This window comes from Bubalus bubalis, chromosome 12, assembly GCF_019923935.1.
Source record: "Bubalus bubalis isolate 160015118507 breed Murrah chromosome 12, NDDB_SH_1, whole genome shotgun sequence".
Taxonomy (NCBI): domain Eukaryota; kingdom Metazoa; phylum Chordata; class Mammalia; order Artiodactyla; family Bovidae; genus Bubalus; species Bubalus bubalis.
The window spans coordinates 95,205,053-95,220,176 of record NC_059168.1 but is presented as its reverse complement, the minus strand read 5'-3'; the positions used below and the strand labels follow the sequence as shown (position 1 = coordinate 95,220,176).

The following is a 15,124-nucleotide window of genomic DNA, read 5'->3' as shown; positions in this document are numbered from 1 at the left end:
ACTCAGTTGGAAGTGCTTGCATATCAATAAAAGCAGGAGGGATTTAGCTGTATCTTGTATTTAGATTTAAATGGTGTGATCTCTGAATTCTGGACTTGAATTGCCTGTGGTCCTTAGGTTCCTTAGGTTTGAGCTACTTAGGAATCTAATGATTTTAAAATTAGAAATGTGTCATCACTGTAGAAAATATGGAAACTGAAGGGAAAATTACCTATAATTTTGCTTCCAGGTGACTTTTATTAGCATTTTCTTATGTTTTCTTCTAGTCTTTCTTCAAATCCTAGTTTTTTGCTTATTGTTGTGATCTTACAGTATATACCATTGTTTTATGCTTTTTGTTTGATTTTACTTTTTTTCCTCATGTTTTAAGCTTTACTGATTCAACAGTAACTCATTTGAAACTTTTAATAGCCATGTGATATCTCATTGTTTTTCATTGTTGAACATTAAGACAGTTTATAGTTTCTCATTGTTTTAACGATACTCCCTAGACTATCTTGTGCTTTCTTTTGGCTTATTTTGTGGGGGCCCAGATTTTTAGAAGTATGTGTCTGTCTCAATGTACCATCACCAACAACCAGTTTAATTTACACTAATACATCTTGTATATTAACATCTAGGGCTTATTACTATTTTTAAATAAATGCCTGATGCTTGAGATAGAATTGAGACACAGGTAGGCTGTTTCCTCTAGTCTCATGTTATAGAGGGGTATGTGGAATCATTCCCAATGCCTTTTGTTTTCTGAATCTTGTAGATTTCTGGCATTAGTACACCCCCCCCCCCCGCCTCCACCCCCCCGGAAGCATGCACATTGCCTTCTGCTGCCTACCCCAATATCTCCAGCCTAGTCAGAGCAATGCTTATGGACCCTTCTGAGACTGCCTTCTTTCTCTTATAGATTATGGGTGAGTGGGTCACAAAGACACTCTGGAGCCTTCTTTGGTTGCCTGTCAAAATCTCAGGAGGATGGATTTGTGTGTGTGTGTGTGTGTGTGTGTGTGTGTGTGTCTGTGTCTGTGTGTGTCTGTGTCTGTATGTCTCTCTTCAAATACAACTGTATCAGTTGCCTCAAAGTCTTGAATATGTCCTGAAACTTACAACTGAATTTGATTGGAAATTAAGTACATGGAGAGAGAAGTTAAATTTACATTCCTTTAGATATCTGCATACTTTGCATGGTTTCCTTCCTCAGTGACTGAAAAACTGATCCTGCACAGGGTTTGATAGTGAAAACCTAAGTAAATTTTATGCTAATTTGAAGGACATTCATAATTTTTAGCAGAGCTGGTTTCAGAATGGAAATAGAAATATTTTTGGAGTCTGGCTATCTACAAGTTTTGAATTAAATTATAAATCATATGAAATGAAGACCTCAGAGTCTTCTGGTAATTTAAAAAGTTTGTTGATTGAGAGTAAACACAAATGTTTGAAGATTATTTGCTCTGCTTCTTTGTGTTCACCACTGGTGGTAAGAGAATTTGCTATTTGCCAAGACAGTTTTTATAAGGCTCTTTAATAAGAAAGTGAATAAGCCAGCTGCTCTTTCCTTCGACTACACCAATTGCAGAGCTCCTCAAATCCTGGTTAGTAATTAAAAGCCTTGAGATGACCTTGAATCTAACTGAACTACAAAAGCGGTCTTGAGTTAAATTTATAGTCTTGGTTGATTTCAAAAGAGGTTAGAAAGAATCATATTCTGTTTGCTGAAACATTAAGGATAGCCTTGGGTGTACGTTGAAGATCAGAAATAATTAATGAGAGGCACTTTTAAGTACAGAAGATAAACCTGGAATGGACAAAAAAATTAGATTTGTCATTTCTTCATTGAGCATTCAAAATATGTATTTGAGGAGGTTTAAAGTAGGGTGACATTTTTCAAAGTGTCAGTTTGCAGTATTCAGATTTGCTGTAAAGATCTCTTTTCCCCATTTTAACACAGAGATTTTTGAACCCAGCTGGGAAATCAGAATAAACGTTTAATGCTATTTAAAAGTAACAGCTTATTAATTCATGCTTAAAATATTTTACAGTAGTGGTAGCTTTGTTAATGAAAGTTCCTATTTATACTCAGACAAAACTTCCCTGGTGGCTCAGATGGTTAAGTGTCTGTCTACAATGCGGGAGATCTGGGTTCGATCCCTGGGTTGGGAAGATCCCCTGGAGAAGGAAATGGCAATCCACTCCAGTACTATTGCCTGGAAAATCCCATGGACAGAGGAGCCTGGTAGGCTACAGTCCATGGGATCACAAAGAGTCGGACATAACTGAGCGACTTCACGTCACATCAAAAGTGCTTTATATTTGGGCTATGTCATAAGATCTATGAGTAGAGAATTTGTCTGCTTACCAAAAAGGGCAGAATATGTTTTCAGTTGTTTAGAGAGCCTTGAGTTACTATCTTATTAATAGAAGGAAAGTTAAAAATGTTGTAAGAAAAGTCAGATTTTATGCATCAATAGGTGAGATAGGACATTCTCCTAGCATCATAAATGTGATAAATCCCTGAAGAGCCCAGCAGTAAGACACATAGTTTGAGCAAGCACTGATATCTTATATAGATCATGTAGGCTCTAAGGTTATTTTAGTTTTTACATTTATTTAATAAGATTAGCTTACACTTGGATTGAAATAATTGATCATAAAATTATATACCTCTGTGTGTGTGTCACACACATCAGGGATTGTCAGTGTGGGATCATTAAAGATGGTAGTGGGGGTTCTCAGGAAGTTTTAGTTGTGCAGAATTTGATCTGAAATCATGATTGTCCAGCCTAAATGAAGTAATAATGTCTCTAAAATCTTGACTTTTGCCTTGAAAGTGTTCCAGTTTAGTCTGGCAGCTGTGCCACTCGACCTCTGAATAGCAGGTACAAATTTTTTCAGGAGGGTAGAATAAATAGTCGTTGTAGTATGGTAGACAAACTGCATTTGTGTGAGTGGCAATTTAAGATTATTTCAGCAAACTGTTACTATGATATAGTGATTAACTACATGTGTTAGCTTTAGTTGGACCTGGGTTTAAAACCTCTCTCTCCTGGAGAGTAGTGGTGCTGAAAGGATGTAGAATCACCACACAGAATTTCTTACTGGAGAATGAATTAATGCAGTGTGTGAAGAACCTGGAGTGTAGCTGTGTTACTGTGGAAAGATTATTTAACATTTCTCAATTTCCTTTTCTATAAGTTAAGGGCTTCCCTGGTGACTCAGCAAAAACAAATCTGCCTGTCAATGCAGGAGACGCAGGTTTGATCCTTGGGTTGGTAAGATCCCCTGGAGAAGGAAATGGCAACCCACTCCAGTGTTCTTGCCTAGGAAATCCTATGGACAGAGGAGCCTGGCAGGCTGCAGTCCATGGAGTTGCAAGGAGTCGGAAATGACTTAGCAACTAAAATAAGTAAGGTTAATAGACCTACTTCATAGATAAGCAAGCCAGTTCACCAAAATGCAGCTCATTGAAACTAGTTTGTAAATATCCAGTTTACCTAATGTTCAGTTCAACAGAAATCAATTTGCTGAATCTAATTTGTAGACTTCGTTGTTATTTTCCTTCTAAATTGCTACGTTATCATTTTTTACTCTTTTATTCTCCCTCTCTTCCTGTACCTTATCTCTTCCCACATTACCTGCAGACCAAACCAGACCATATCTTTTCACCAGCAGAGGTCCCCTCTCGGCCCTAACTTTTTGCAGCTGCAACAGCAGCAGAGACAAAGTAAACATTGTGGCGGATTCATGTTGATGTATGGCAAAACCAGTACAATATTGTAAAGTAATTAACCTCCAATTAAATAAATTTATATTAAAAAAAAAGAAAATGCTGCTATCCTGTCTGTCTTAATTTGGCAGAAATCTTTAGAAGCTAATTAAACTCTCCCATCAGTATGTGTTTTTATAAATTGTCTTCATAGTTAAAATAAATTTTTAGTAAATTTAGAGAATTAACTATTTGGAGTTTTGCCTATTTGGTGAATAGACTTGAAACGACCTCGCTCAGGTATGTTTGGAGAAATTAGGCAATATCATGTAAAGTGCTTATTACCAGACAGTTGTTGGATTAAAGTCAGTATTCAGGTGTTCTTTTTCTTGAAGTACTCTTACTCAGGAAACTGGGAACCGTCTCCCTGTACTCTCACTCAAGGATTTTCTCACCTGGGCTATCTAGTTGGACAATATCTGATGCTGAAGTATCAAGGCTGGTTTATAGACCACCCTGTGACTTCCCCCTCATTATAGTATTGTTAAAAGTGCCCAAATGAAGTACCTTTTTTTTTTAGCTTGGATAACTGTTACAAAATGGCCCTGCCTTCCCTGGTACCCTTTGGGGTTAGACTTCTCAGTGAATTTAGATATGTACCGCTTTTCTGAAGCATTTACTTCCAGACACTTGTAACTAGAATTATGAGCTTTAGGAGAGTAAACTGCAGCTTTATCAGGGTAAGAAGCAAGGCCAAGTCCCTGGAGGTTCTTGGTGGGAAGTATCACAACCAGAGCAAATGCTCCTGTCTCTAATACACAGGAAACCTGGCTGCACCACCCCCTCACCCAAAGCCTTCTGAAGGTCTCTTAAAAGGGCTTTCTGGTAAAATCTTTAAAAAGAGGTTGTTGAATGTTCAGTGTGTGCCAGGTTCTTGCTAAACTATCCAAAGTAATCCTTTCCACAACTTTTCTTTTGATAGGTGGTGATATTCCCATATTACATATGAGTTAACTGAAGCTTGAAGTTGAAAATAACTTACCATGGCTTATGCCACTATTCCACTAAATCAGTATTTCCAAACTTTTGTTTTTTCTGTATCACTATCATGATTTTTGTCATTTCCTAATATTTATGTATTTAATATATTAAATTGTTAAAACTTTGCAACCCAAAATTTATTTTAAAAGGATATTTTGTTATTATCCTATATGTAAAATTATATGCTGTAGAGAAGGTAACAATAAAAATAAATTTAATGAAAAAATACTGCGTTAAATTCTAGTTAAGATGTTGCCTGCTCAAGTCTGTATGATCAGGCCTTCTAGTTACAAAGGGAGATTAGCAAGCATTAGAGGGGTAATAGAGAAACTAGTATCAAACTGAGATTTTTCTTCTGATGTAATTAGAAGGGTTGAAAGAGAAGTGAAAAGGTAACAGCTTTGAAATGTTTTAAAGTGCTTTCTCTTGGTTCACTTCAAATCTTCCAGTAGTCTCCTCACTTGGGGAAACACGGGTAGAGCCTAAGGTGTTCTCATTTTCCGTATGAATAAACTGGGGAGAAAGTCTGTTCAACTTAGTGCCACTTGTTCCACAGACCTTACTGTCCAAGCTACCTTGCTTCTTCTGGGTTTTCCTTCTGTCACCTCCCTTCTCACCCTTCATCTTGCCTCCTCCTCTCCATGCTTTTCTTTCTTTCTTTTTTTTTTTTAAATGTTATTTTATTTTTAAACTTTACAGTATTGTATTGGTTTTGCCAAATATCGAAATGTATCCGCCACAGATATACATGTGTTCCCCATCCTGAACCCTCCTCCCTCCTCCCTCCCCATACCCTCCCTCTGGGTCATCCCAGTGCACCAGCCCCAAGCATCCAGTATCGTGCATCGAACCTGGACTGGCGACTCGTTTCATACATGATATTATACATGTTTCAATGCCATTCTCCCAAATCTTCCCACCTTCTCCCTCTCCCACAGAGTCCGTAAGACTGTTCTATACATCAGTGTCTCTTTTGCTGTCTCGTATACAGGGTTATTGTTACCATCATGCTTTTCTTTTCTTCCCCATCCTCTAGGAGAATTCAGCTGACTCCAAGGTAGTTTGAGAAGGAGATTCTTTGATGCATATTTCTGATGTCTTTTCATTTGTTTAACAATTGTTGAGATAGGATTTCCTCTTATGAAACTCAAGTCTTTCTACAAACATTGCATTTCTTGGTTCTTACTGTAATTCCAGAAGGTGTAAAATATTCAGTTATTTTGTAGGTATTTGTACTCCTACATAAAGTATTTATGAAATAACTATATAACTAAATAGCTATAATGACATCACAGACCTTCCTTTGACTCCTAATTATGTTAGGAATTAGGAGTTAGGAATATTGGAAAAGTAAGTTTGAAAAAAAAAAAAACTGCCAGCAGTTTTTGATGTCATCTCAAGTACAATAAAATGTATTTTCTTTGATTTTGTAGTAGTTTTGTAATTTACATTTACAACAATTTACATGTAATTAACATTTTATTGCATTCTGTTCCAGTGGAGACAGTGTGTGCGAGCTCAGTTTCTCAGTCGTGTCCAACTGTTTGTGACCCTGTGGACGATAGCCTGCCATTGAGGACATGGCCTTGCAAACAGGGAGGCAATGCTGTCCCTGAGCATGTGACCCCGAAGTAGATCTCTGTGGGGAACGGGAGGAAATTTTAATACTTAATGCCTTTTAGGAAATAAAGCAAAATGGCATTAGGGTAATTAATACCATGTGGAGCAGGATTAAAAATTGAATAATGTAAACTGGAAACAGGAAGACTGTGACATGGTAGTGGCTGTAACTATGTCAGCACAGCTTCAGTTTCCAGGCCAGCTTGCATTTCAGTCTGCCTCAACCTTACGAGTACACTCCTCGTCTTGACATCGCTAGTTAATATTCTAAAAACTAGTTAATATTCTAAAAACTATGGCCAGTTCAGCTTATTCAGGGCTTCCCTGGTGGCTCAGCTGGTAAAGAATCCGCCTGCAGTGTGGAAGACCTGAGTTCTATCCCTAGGTTGGGACGATCCCCTGGGGAAGGGAACGGCTACCCACTCCAGTATTTTGGCCTGGAGAATTCTATGGACCATATAGTCTATGGGGTCTCAAAGAGTCAGACATGATTGAGAGACTTTCACTTTTGACTTACTCAGAAATGTGAAGCATATCCAGAAACAGGATTGCTAAAGTCAAGTCACATAAGTGTTGTACCTCAGTCTCCTACATATGAACCTTCAAGTTGTGAACTTTCAAAGATTGGAACGTGTTTCTACCCAGACATCACTGCATCTTTTCTCAAGAGAGTAGATAGAATTGAATCCAGCAAGGAACCCGAACCTGTGCCATCAGCGTCAGGCGTGGGTGCAATGGCAGCTTGCCCTCCGTCTCCTACTGCTGACGATCCTTCCACTCTACCATCTCCCACCTCCTCTCCCTGCTCCAGTCAGTAGTAACTCTTGCCTGTTCACTTGATGCCAGTCCCTGTATGCCAGTTGTTGTACTGTACCCTGTACTTTCCAAGATACTGTACTGTAAGATTTAAAATGTTTTTTCAGTTTTTGTGTTTGTTTTTAATGTAGTGTGCGAAAAGTATTACAAACCTATTACAGTACTATACAGATGATGATGCTGTTAGTTGGGTACCTGTTAGTTGATTTCTGAACAAATTGGACTTATGAATGTGCTCTCAGAATGGAGCTCATTCTGTAGGTGTAGGTGCTTATTGTATACCAAGTAATGGTTTCCCACTCTGGAAGCCTGACGTTTTTTGTATTTCACTGAGTTTTGGGATACATATTGGGAAGTAAGAATGCTGCATTGTGTTTCTGCTAGTGCTAATGCCTACTAATGCTGGAAGGGGAACTTTAAGCTGACAGACCTTAAAACAGGTATCAAAAATTAAAAGGAAGCATGTTTTATACAAGTAGAGTATGATTTTAGTGGGGCAGGGTAGACTAGTATCTGTGACTCTTAAACATGCCTCAATCATTTATTTCATTGGTCTGTTGATTCGAGATCTCAAGATCTGAATGGTTGACCCAGAGGTCAATGCTGTAGCTTCATCAAGAAGCCAACATCTTAATAATAGCACTGAGTGATGACTTAATAAAAGGTCCTATTCTCTGTGTGTACACAGAGTGCAGCAACAAACCTAGAGTTTCTGAAAAGTGGTTTTTATTTTTTAATTAAGTCTGTTTCACACGTATACTTAAACTCGTGGCTTGGAGGGTGAAAATAAGAATAACTTTACTACCTATGATGAAAGTGAAAGTGTTAGTTGCTCACTCATGTCTGACTCTTTGCAACCACATGGTCTGTAGCCTGCTGGGCTTCTCTGTCCATGGAATTCTCCAGGCAAAAATACTGGAGTGGGTAGCCATTCCCTTCCCAGGGGATCTTCCTGACCCAGGGATCGAACAATGCAATCTGCATTGCAGGCAGATTCTTTATTATCTGAGCTGCCAGGGGAGCCTCAAATGATATGATTATTAATGATGTTAATAATGGCTAAACCTGTTTTCTCATCTTAGAAGATGGCAGGTGAAAAAGCCCAGAAGCCAGATACTAAGGAGAAAAAGCCCAGAAGCCAAGCAGTTTGGTGCTGGTGGCAGAGTTAAAAAGGTTAAGAAGGGGAACCCCACTGCAGCTGAAATACTATCGTGGTCAGAGGAATTGGCAGATATTCCTAATCAGCTATGTAGTCTAGAAAGGCCTTTCATAAGATGAAGTATTCAACAGCTAAATGCAAGGTTGAAAAGGAAAAGAAGGTGATGGTTCTTGCTGCTGTCACAAAATCAGGTGGTGGTGACAAGAATGGTGGGTGGTACTTGAGTGGATACATTTCCCAAAATGCCTAGGTATTATCCTACTGAAGGTGTGCCTGGAAAACTGTTATGTCATGGCAAAAAAAAAACAAAACCCTTCTGAGTTTTTTCTCATATGTGAGAAAACCGCGTGTGCACTAACATCGCTTTTGGGATGATTCTGATCTTCCTCACTGGGCACCACAGAGGCAGGAGGGTCATTTTCCTGAAGCTTGCTACTTGTGGCTGAGCTCTGTCCTTCACACCAGAAATTTGTCATTGTCATCTCCACCGAAATTGAATGGTGTGATAAATCCCAGAACATCTCACTGATGCTTACTTAAGAAGACGAAGCTATGTAAACTCAGGTATCAGGAAGGCGAGCCCTTCAAAGGGACACAGAGAAATATGAAATTACAGAGCAGCAGCAGTGCAAGGTTGATCAGAAAGCTGTGGACTCATAAATTCTGGAAGAATCATAGCTTTTCCTCAGTTCCAGGGCTGTCTCCACTCTGTGTATGCTATTACAGTTGGAATTTATCCTCACAGAATATTGTTCTAAACTTTTTAAAAAGAACCTAATTAAAATAATCCATTAAAAAAATTGGAGTTTTTCACCCTTAATCCTGTTTGTGGAGTGTCTTTTACATTTATGTGGTGAAATAAACATATGTTGTTTGTTGTTCTTGTATCTTGACTCCAGTTTGAATAATTAAAAAAATTTCTTTTGGGGTTATTTTGTAGATATGACTAACTAGCAACTAGCTTTGCTTCGGATTTGAAAGATTCTGGGGTGAAAGGTTAAAGATGTTGTATCTCTTTGTTGCCACACAATGGATTTCTGAAACAGACATAAGAGATGGTACTGAGCTTTAGCATTAATGATTAACTAGTATGACAGAAAGATTTGTGCCCAGAATTATGTTTCTAATAAGAAGTAATTTAAAAGTCATTTAGAGAATGTCTGGGAGATTTTTTTTCCCTTCAGTTGAACTGGTTAATTTTAGAGAGCTAATAACACAAATCATTTTGTTCTTAGGATTTTTTTTTTTTGAAGTATAGTTGAGTTATAAAGTTGTGTTAATTACTGTTGTACAGCAGAGTTATTCAGTTATATGTATATATACATTCTTCTAAAAAATATTTTCCATTGTTCTTAGGATTTTTTAAATGTGCAAGTTTCCATTTGTAAAAGCAATATATTTTCAATCAAAAAAGTAGAAGGAGGAAAAAAAAATATCACCCTCAACAGATGGTTCTGAAATGACCTTGGAAGCTCTGTGTCCATGGTCAAACAAACTCCTTGCTGTGTGAGACTCTTCTTCAGTTAGTCTTTGAAATGACAGTGAACAAAAAAAAATCTCCTTCAGTCTCCCTACTCCTGCTGGCAATGACATATTTTTTTTTCAAAAGATGCTAGTTCTTGTCTAATTATTTAATTCATTCATTCATGTAAGGTTTTATACTTTGGTTTGTTGATCTGGTTAGTGAAGTTACTGTAGCTGCTTCTGACGTGGACATCTTGGATTATTCAAGGAGGTTTATAAATGGACTCATCTACTTTTTTCTTGGACTCTGAGGCCCCGCTTTTGTGGGAATGTCAGGGTTTGTTTTTTGAAATAACGTCAAGTTTCCATCTGGCTGTTGCAGAGCATATATACCTTGCAAAGGTGGTGTTTTATTAGCCAAATTGCTCTGAATAGAAGTTCTCTTGTTTTGACTTTTGTAGCTCTTTCCATGTAACAAATTACAATTATTTCTTTAAACTTACAAGATGGAGGTAATAGGAACTCCTTTCAGGTAGAATTCATGTGAAGAATCAAGCCAGTACCAGGCATATAGTAAAGATTTAATAAAATAACAGCTGACAGATTATTTTCTACATTTCATGGCATGTGTGCCTTTTGAAATTTATTTAACCTCCAAGCTAAATGAAGAATTATCAACAATCTCTTTTGCTACTCCAGACATCCAGAAATTGTAAATGAAAAATGTTAGAGGCTCACAGTACATGCAGTTTTCTGAGAAATGCCTGTACTATATTTCCATAGAAACACTAATGACCTCTGACTCATCAAACCGAATTGCCTTCCTAAACTGTTTTCACCTTCTGATTCTCTCTTACCGCAGCCTTGAAGCTCTGTACTGCTTTAAAAAAAAATCTTAAAATTGAAATGTCATAATCTTGGGCTGGCTTTTCTGCCTTCAGTTTGGTTTCAAGGCTGCAGTTACAAAGCTAGAAGCCTGAAAAACTGTATAAAAGGTGATGTAGGTTGATCAGATGGAATTTATTGTTTCCATAGAAATGTAGACACTTCTTGTAAGCAGCATTTAAGCTGAGCAAATACATGGGCACAATAATTATGTAATTGAGAATCCTTGGCTTCTCCCCCTACTCTTTTTTCTCTACCCCTAAGATTTCATGTTAAGAAAATGACATTAGGGAGAAGGCTTTGTTTTTTGTTGCAGTTTTTAAAATGTGACCTTGACATTTGTAGGTGGAAAAGGGAAATACAACTTGAAGCTCTGCCAGCCGGATTTTCCTGTGCAGACTTGTGGTATTATGTCTTTGTATTCAAAAGCATTTTCTGTTATTCCTGAAGTATAGTTTATCAGGTTGCCTGTGAGAAACAAAAGCTAATGGTCCAAGTGGCATCCCACTCACTGGATAGAAAGGAAAGAGGCAGATGTGAATTTAATGCTCAACCAATCCAAAGAAAAGTGTTTCTATATTTGCTTGGGTTTGGTGCTGAATTGCAGGCTGCAAGACTGGCTGTAAGGTGGGCCATGGTCTGGCTAGCTAATGTTTGTTACCAAAAAAACAGCTACATTTATTCCTTTTCAGCCTCTATCCAAGCCACCTTTTGTACCAAAAGTTGCTGAGGAGATGGAGTTGGGAGGGGCTCTGAAAAATGGGAAGAGTTTCTAGAATTTCAGGAGCTGTGGATGGTTTGCCATGTGTATCTTGACTACCCCCTCAGAGTGCTTCCCTCTCCTCCTTTTAAGCCTTAACACTTTTTAATTACTTGGTTAAAATATTAGAACCACTATATTGAAGTTAATGAGAGTTCTGCTGGTATTGGGGCTTCCCTTGTGGCTCAGCTGGTGGTGAATCCGCCTGCAGTGCGAGAGACCTGGGATTGATCCTCGGGTTGGGAAGATCCCCCAGAGAAGGGAAAGGCAATTCTGGCCTGGAGAATTCCATGGACTGTATAATCCATGGGGTTGCAAAGAGTTGGACATGATTGAGAGACTTTCACTTCTACTGTCTGCTGGTGTTGACAGACTTCATAGGTATATCCATGTATTTCCTTCCCTTAGTGACTCTATTCGGAGAAGGCAATGGCACCCCATTCCAGTACTCTTGCCTGGAAAATCCCATGGATGATGGAGCCTGGTAGGCTGCAGTCCATGGGGTCTCTAAGAGTCAGAAATGACTGAGCGACTTCACTTTCACTCTTCACTTTGATGCATTGGAGAAGGAAATGGCAGCCCACTCCAGTGTTCTTGCCTGGAGAATCCCAGGGACGGGGGAGCCTGGTGGGCTGCCGTCTGTGGGGTCACAGAGTCGGACATGACTGAAGTGACTTAGCAGTAGCAGCAGTGACTCTACTACCTATAGAATAAAAGCCTAAAACTCCCCATGTGTGGCAGTAAAGTTCTTTATGATATGGCCCTGGCTGGGGCTCCAGTAAAATCGCATTATCAGGTAACATTATTCCCTTTCTGTTCATGCCTCGTACATGTGGCTTCCTCTGCATACGTTTCTCAAATAGCCCTGTTTATCTGGTGAATGCTTATCTCTTCCACATGCCCCTGGCCCCATGGTTGCTGCTCTGTTCTCACTAATATTGATTACAACTACTAAGCACTTTCCACTGACCTAAGTGTATCATTTCATTGAACCTCACAATAGCCTACATATGAGGAAATTGGTTTAGAGAGGTGAAGTCACTTCCTCAGTTAACAGTAGTAAGTGATGGTGCCAGGACTCATACCTATTCTTATGTCAAAATATATGCTCTTACCACTGCTTCTGTTTCATCAGGTCCATCTGTCCCAATCTGTCTGTCCATTGTTCTCTCCTACCATTAATTTTTTAAAATATTATTTACTTCACTATCTTTTATTTTTGGCTGCACCACACAGCATGTGAGATCTTAGTTCCCCAGTGAGGGATCGAACCCATATCCCCTGCAGTGGAAGCACAGAGTCTTAACCACTGGACCACCAGATAGGGAAGTTCCTGTCTTTCATTTGGCTTTAATTTTTTCTTGTTGTAGTTAAATATATGTAACAGAATTTACCATTTAAATCATTTTAAGTATACACTTCAGTGGCACTGAGTATATTCACATTGTTGTGCTCTATAATTTTTATTCTGTACCCCTTTAGACTGTTTTCTGACAGTAGGCTCAGTCTTGGGCTTCCCTGGTGGCTCAGACAGTAAAGAATCCTGCAGTGTGGGAGACCTGGGTTTGATCCTTGGGTTGGGAAGATTCCCTGGAGAAGGGAATGACTACCCACTCCAGTATTCTTGCCTGGAGAATTCCATGGACAGAGGAGCCTGGTGGACTGTAGTCCATGGGCTCACAGAGTCAGACACAACTAAGCGACTTTCACTCCCTCACTCAGGCTCAGTTGTACTGATACCTGTATCTTCCAGGCCTAGGACCTGCTACAGTGTGGGCAGGTACTTAATAACATTTGAAGGAATAAGTGACTATATTTGCTAGGCTAATGGAATTACTTTCTGATAACAATGGATGAACTTATGAATTGGTTAGTAAATAACACTTGTGTAAGTGTTTCCATATTTCATTTAATTTAAAGCTGCTACAGAATCCAAAAGGTGTCATGATAAATTTAGAAGAAGGAAGGACTTCTCTGGTGATGCAGTGAATAAGAATCCACTTGCCAAGACAGGGGACATAGGTTTGCTCCCTGGTCCAGAGAGATTCTGCATGCCTAGGAGCAACTAAGCCCCGTGCAGACAACTACTGAGCCCACATGCCTAGAGCTGGTGCTCTGTAACAAGAGAAGACACTGCAGTGAGAAGCCCCTGCACCACAACAAAGAGTAGCCCCCGCTTACATCTAAAAAGCAACTAAATGAAGACCCAGCACAACCAAAAAAAAAAAAATTTAGAAGAGGGAAGATTTTTTTTTAATCTTATGTTTTTCCATTATAATAGCCATTGACCTTATGTGACGAATTAAAATTAAGTTGAAATTCAGTTGCTCAGTCACACTAGTCACATTCCAAGTGCTTTATAGCCACACATGGCTAGTGGCTATCGTTTTGTGCAATGAAGATAGACAGCATTTTTCATCACTGTAGCTATTTGAATTCGACATTGTTGCTTTAGACTTTAAAGGCAGAGAATAGTAAAACTTATTTTCTCTTAGAACTTGATATTTTGGCAAGAACTGCATTGTAGTGGCATGTGATTTAATACCATTGCTTTCTGGAGAAAGAAGTAGTTACTCAGCATTTACTAAGCTACCTTTCCTCAGATCCTGGGATATACCTTAGCCTTGTGGCTTGGGATATTTAGGAGTGAGACCAGATTTGACTGAGAGAAGGACACAGTTTCATTGGGAACCTAATCATGATGGGGGGTGGGGTGGGTGGGGCACAAAACAGATGGGAAACTGATATAAATGACTAAATGTTGGTCCAGAAAGGAGCAAAATGGCTCTTGTGTATCAGTACAAATCCAGGGTAGAGATTTTTAGCTTTTTTCATGGGGAGAATGGAAAACAAAATTTTCTAAAACCTGAATTCGTGGTCAGTAGCCATGATCATAATTTGGTGTGAAAATCAGAGAACTGAGATCATAGGGTAGGGAACCTAATTAAGCAGAGGAGTTTAAAAATCCTTTTAGATCCTTGATTTCTGGAAGCTCTCCTTCACTTCATAGCTCACATTTTAAGATATATGAAATTTGGAATTGCAGTTGACTAGGAGAAATAATGTTATATTTCATATTTAATTAAAACATTTAATCTGATGTTAGTATGTGGTTTCTGTTCTGGGGAAAGGTGAGATGTTGGATTAGAATTACAGAATTTTGCATTTTTAAGGGCCTTACCTTAATTTTTGCCTGTGGACTTCAAAATAGACTGGCAGAATCCTCACCAACATTCAGGTCTCTGTTGCACCATGCTGCTTTCCTCTAGTCAAATTGAAACATTCCTAGAGTAATATTTAACTTGCTTTTGTAAAAGACACAGTAGATTATAGTTAGCTGATGTTTGGGCTTGAATTTGTTAACTGGCATTACCCACAAGCTTTTGTTTGTTCACATTTGGAAAAGAAAAGAATACTCAGAGTTTATTTAAGATCCTTTTGTGGTAACTGTGTAACTTTATAGCCAAAAATATAAATAAAAAAAATCAATATTTAAAAAATTTGTTACGGTAGCCAATCATAGATTGAGGAGTCACTTCTTTTTGCCAGATTCTCTCCTATTGGAGAAAAGCTTGTGAACTGGATCTTCCTTTGTTTCAAAGAAAATTCCTAGACTTGGAGCTAGAGATTGTATTAAAGAATTGTATTCTTCCTTTGTATTAAAGAAAATCCCTAAACTTGG

General features: G+C 38.6%; 1 protein-coding gene and 1 pseudogene across 5 annotated transcripts in view; both read left to right on the top strand.

Moving 5' to 3' along the window:
- The window catches only part of NR6A1 (nuclear receptor subfamily 6 group A member 1), a 232,304-nt gene that overhangs the window by 13,182 nt on the left and 203,998 nt on the right, over positions 1 to 15,124 (top strand). The window lies entirely within an intron of this gene.
- LOC123328647 lies at positions 5,655 to 9,220 on the top strand (annotated as a pseudogene).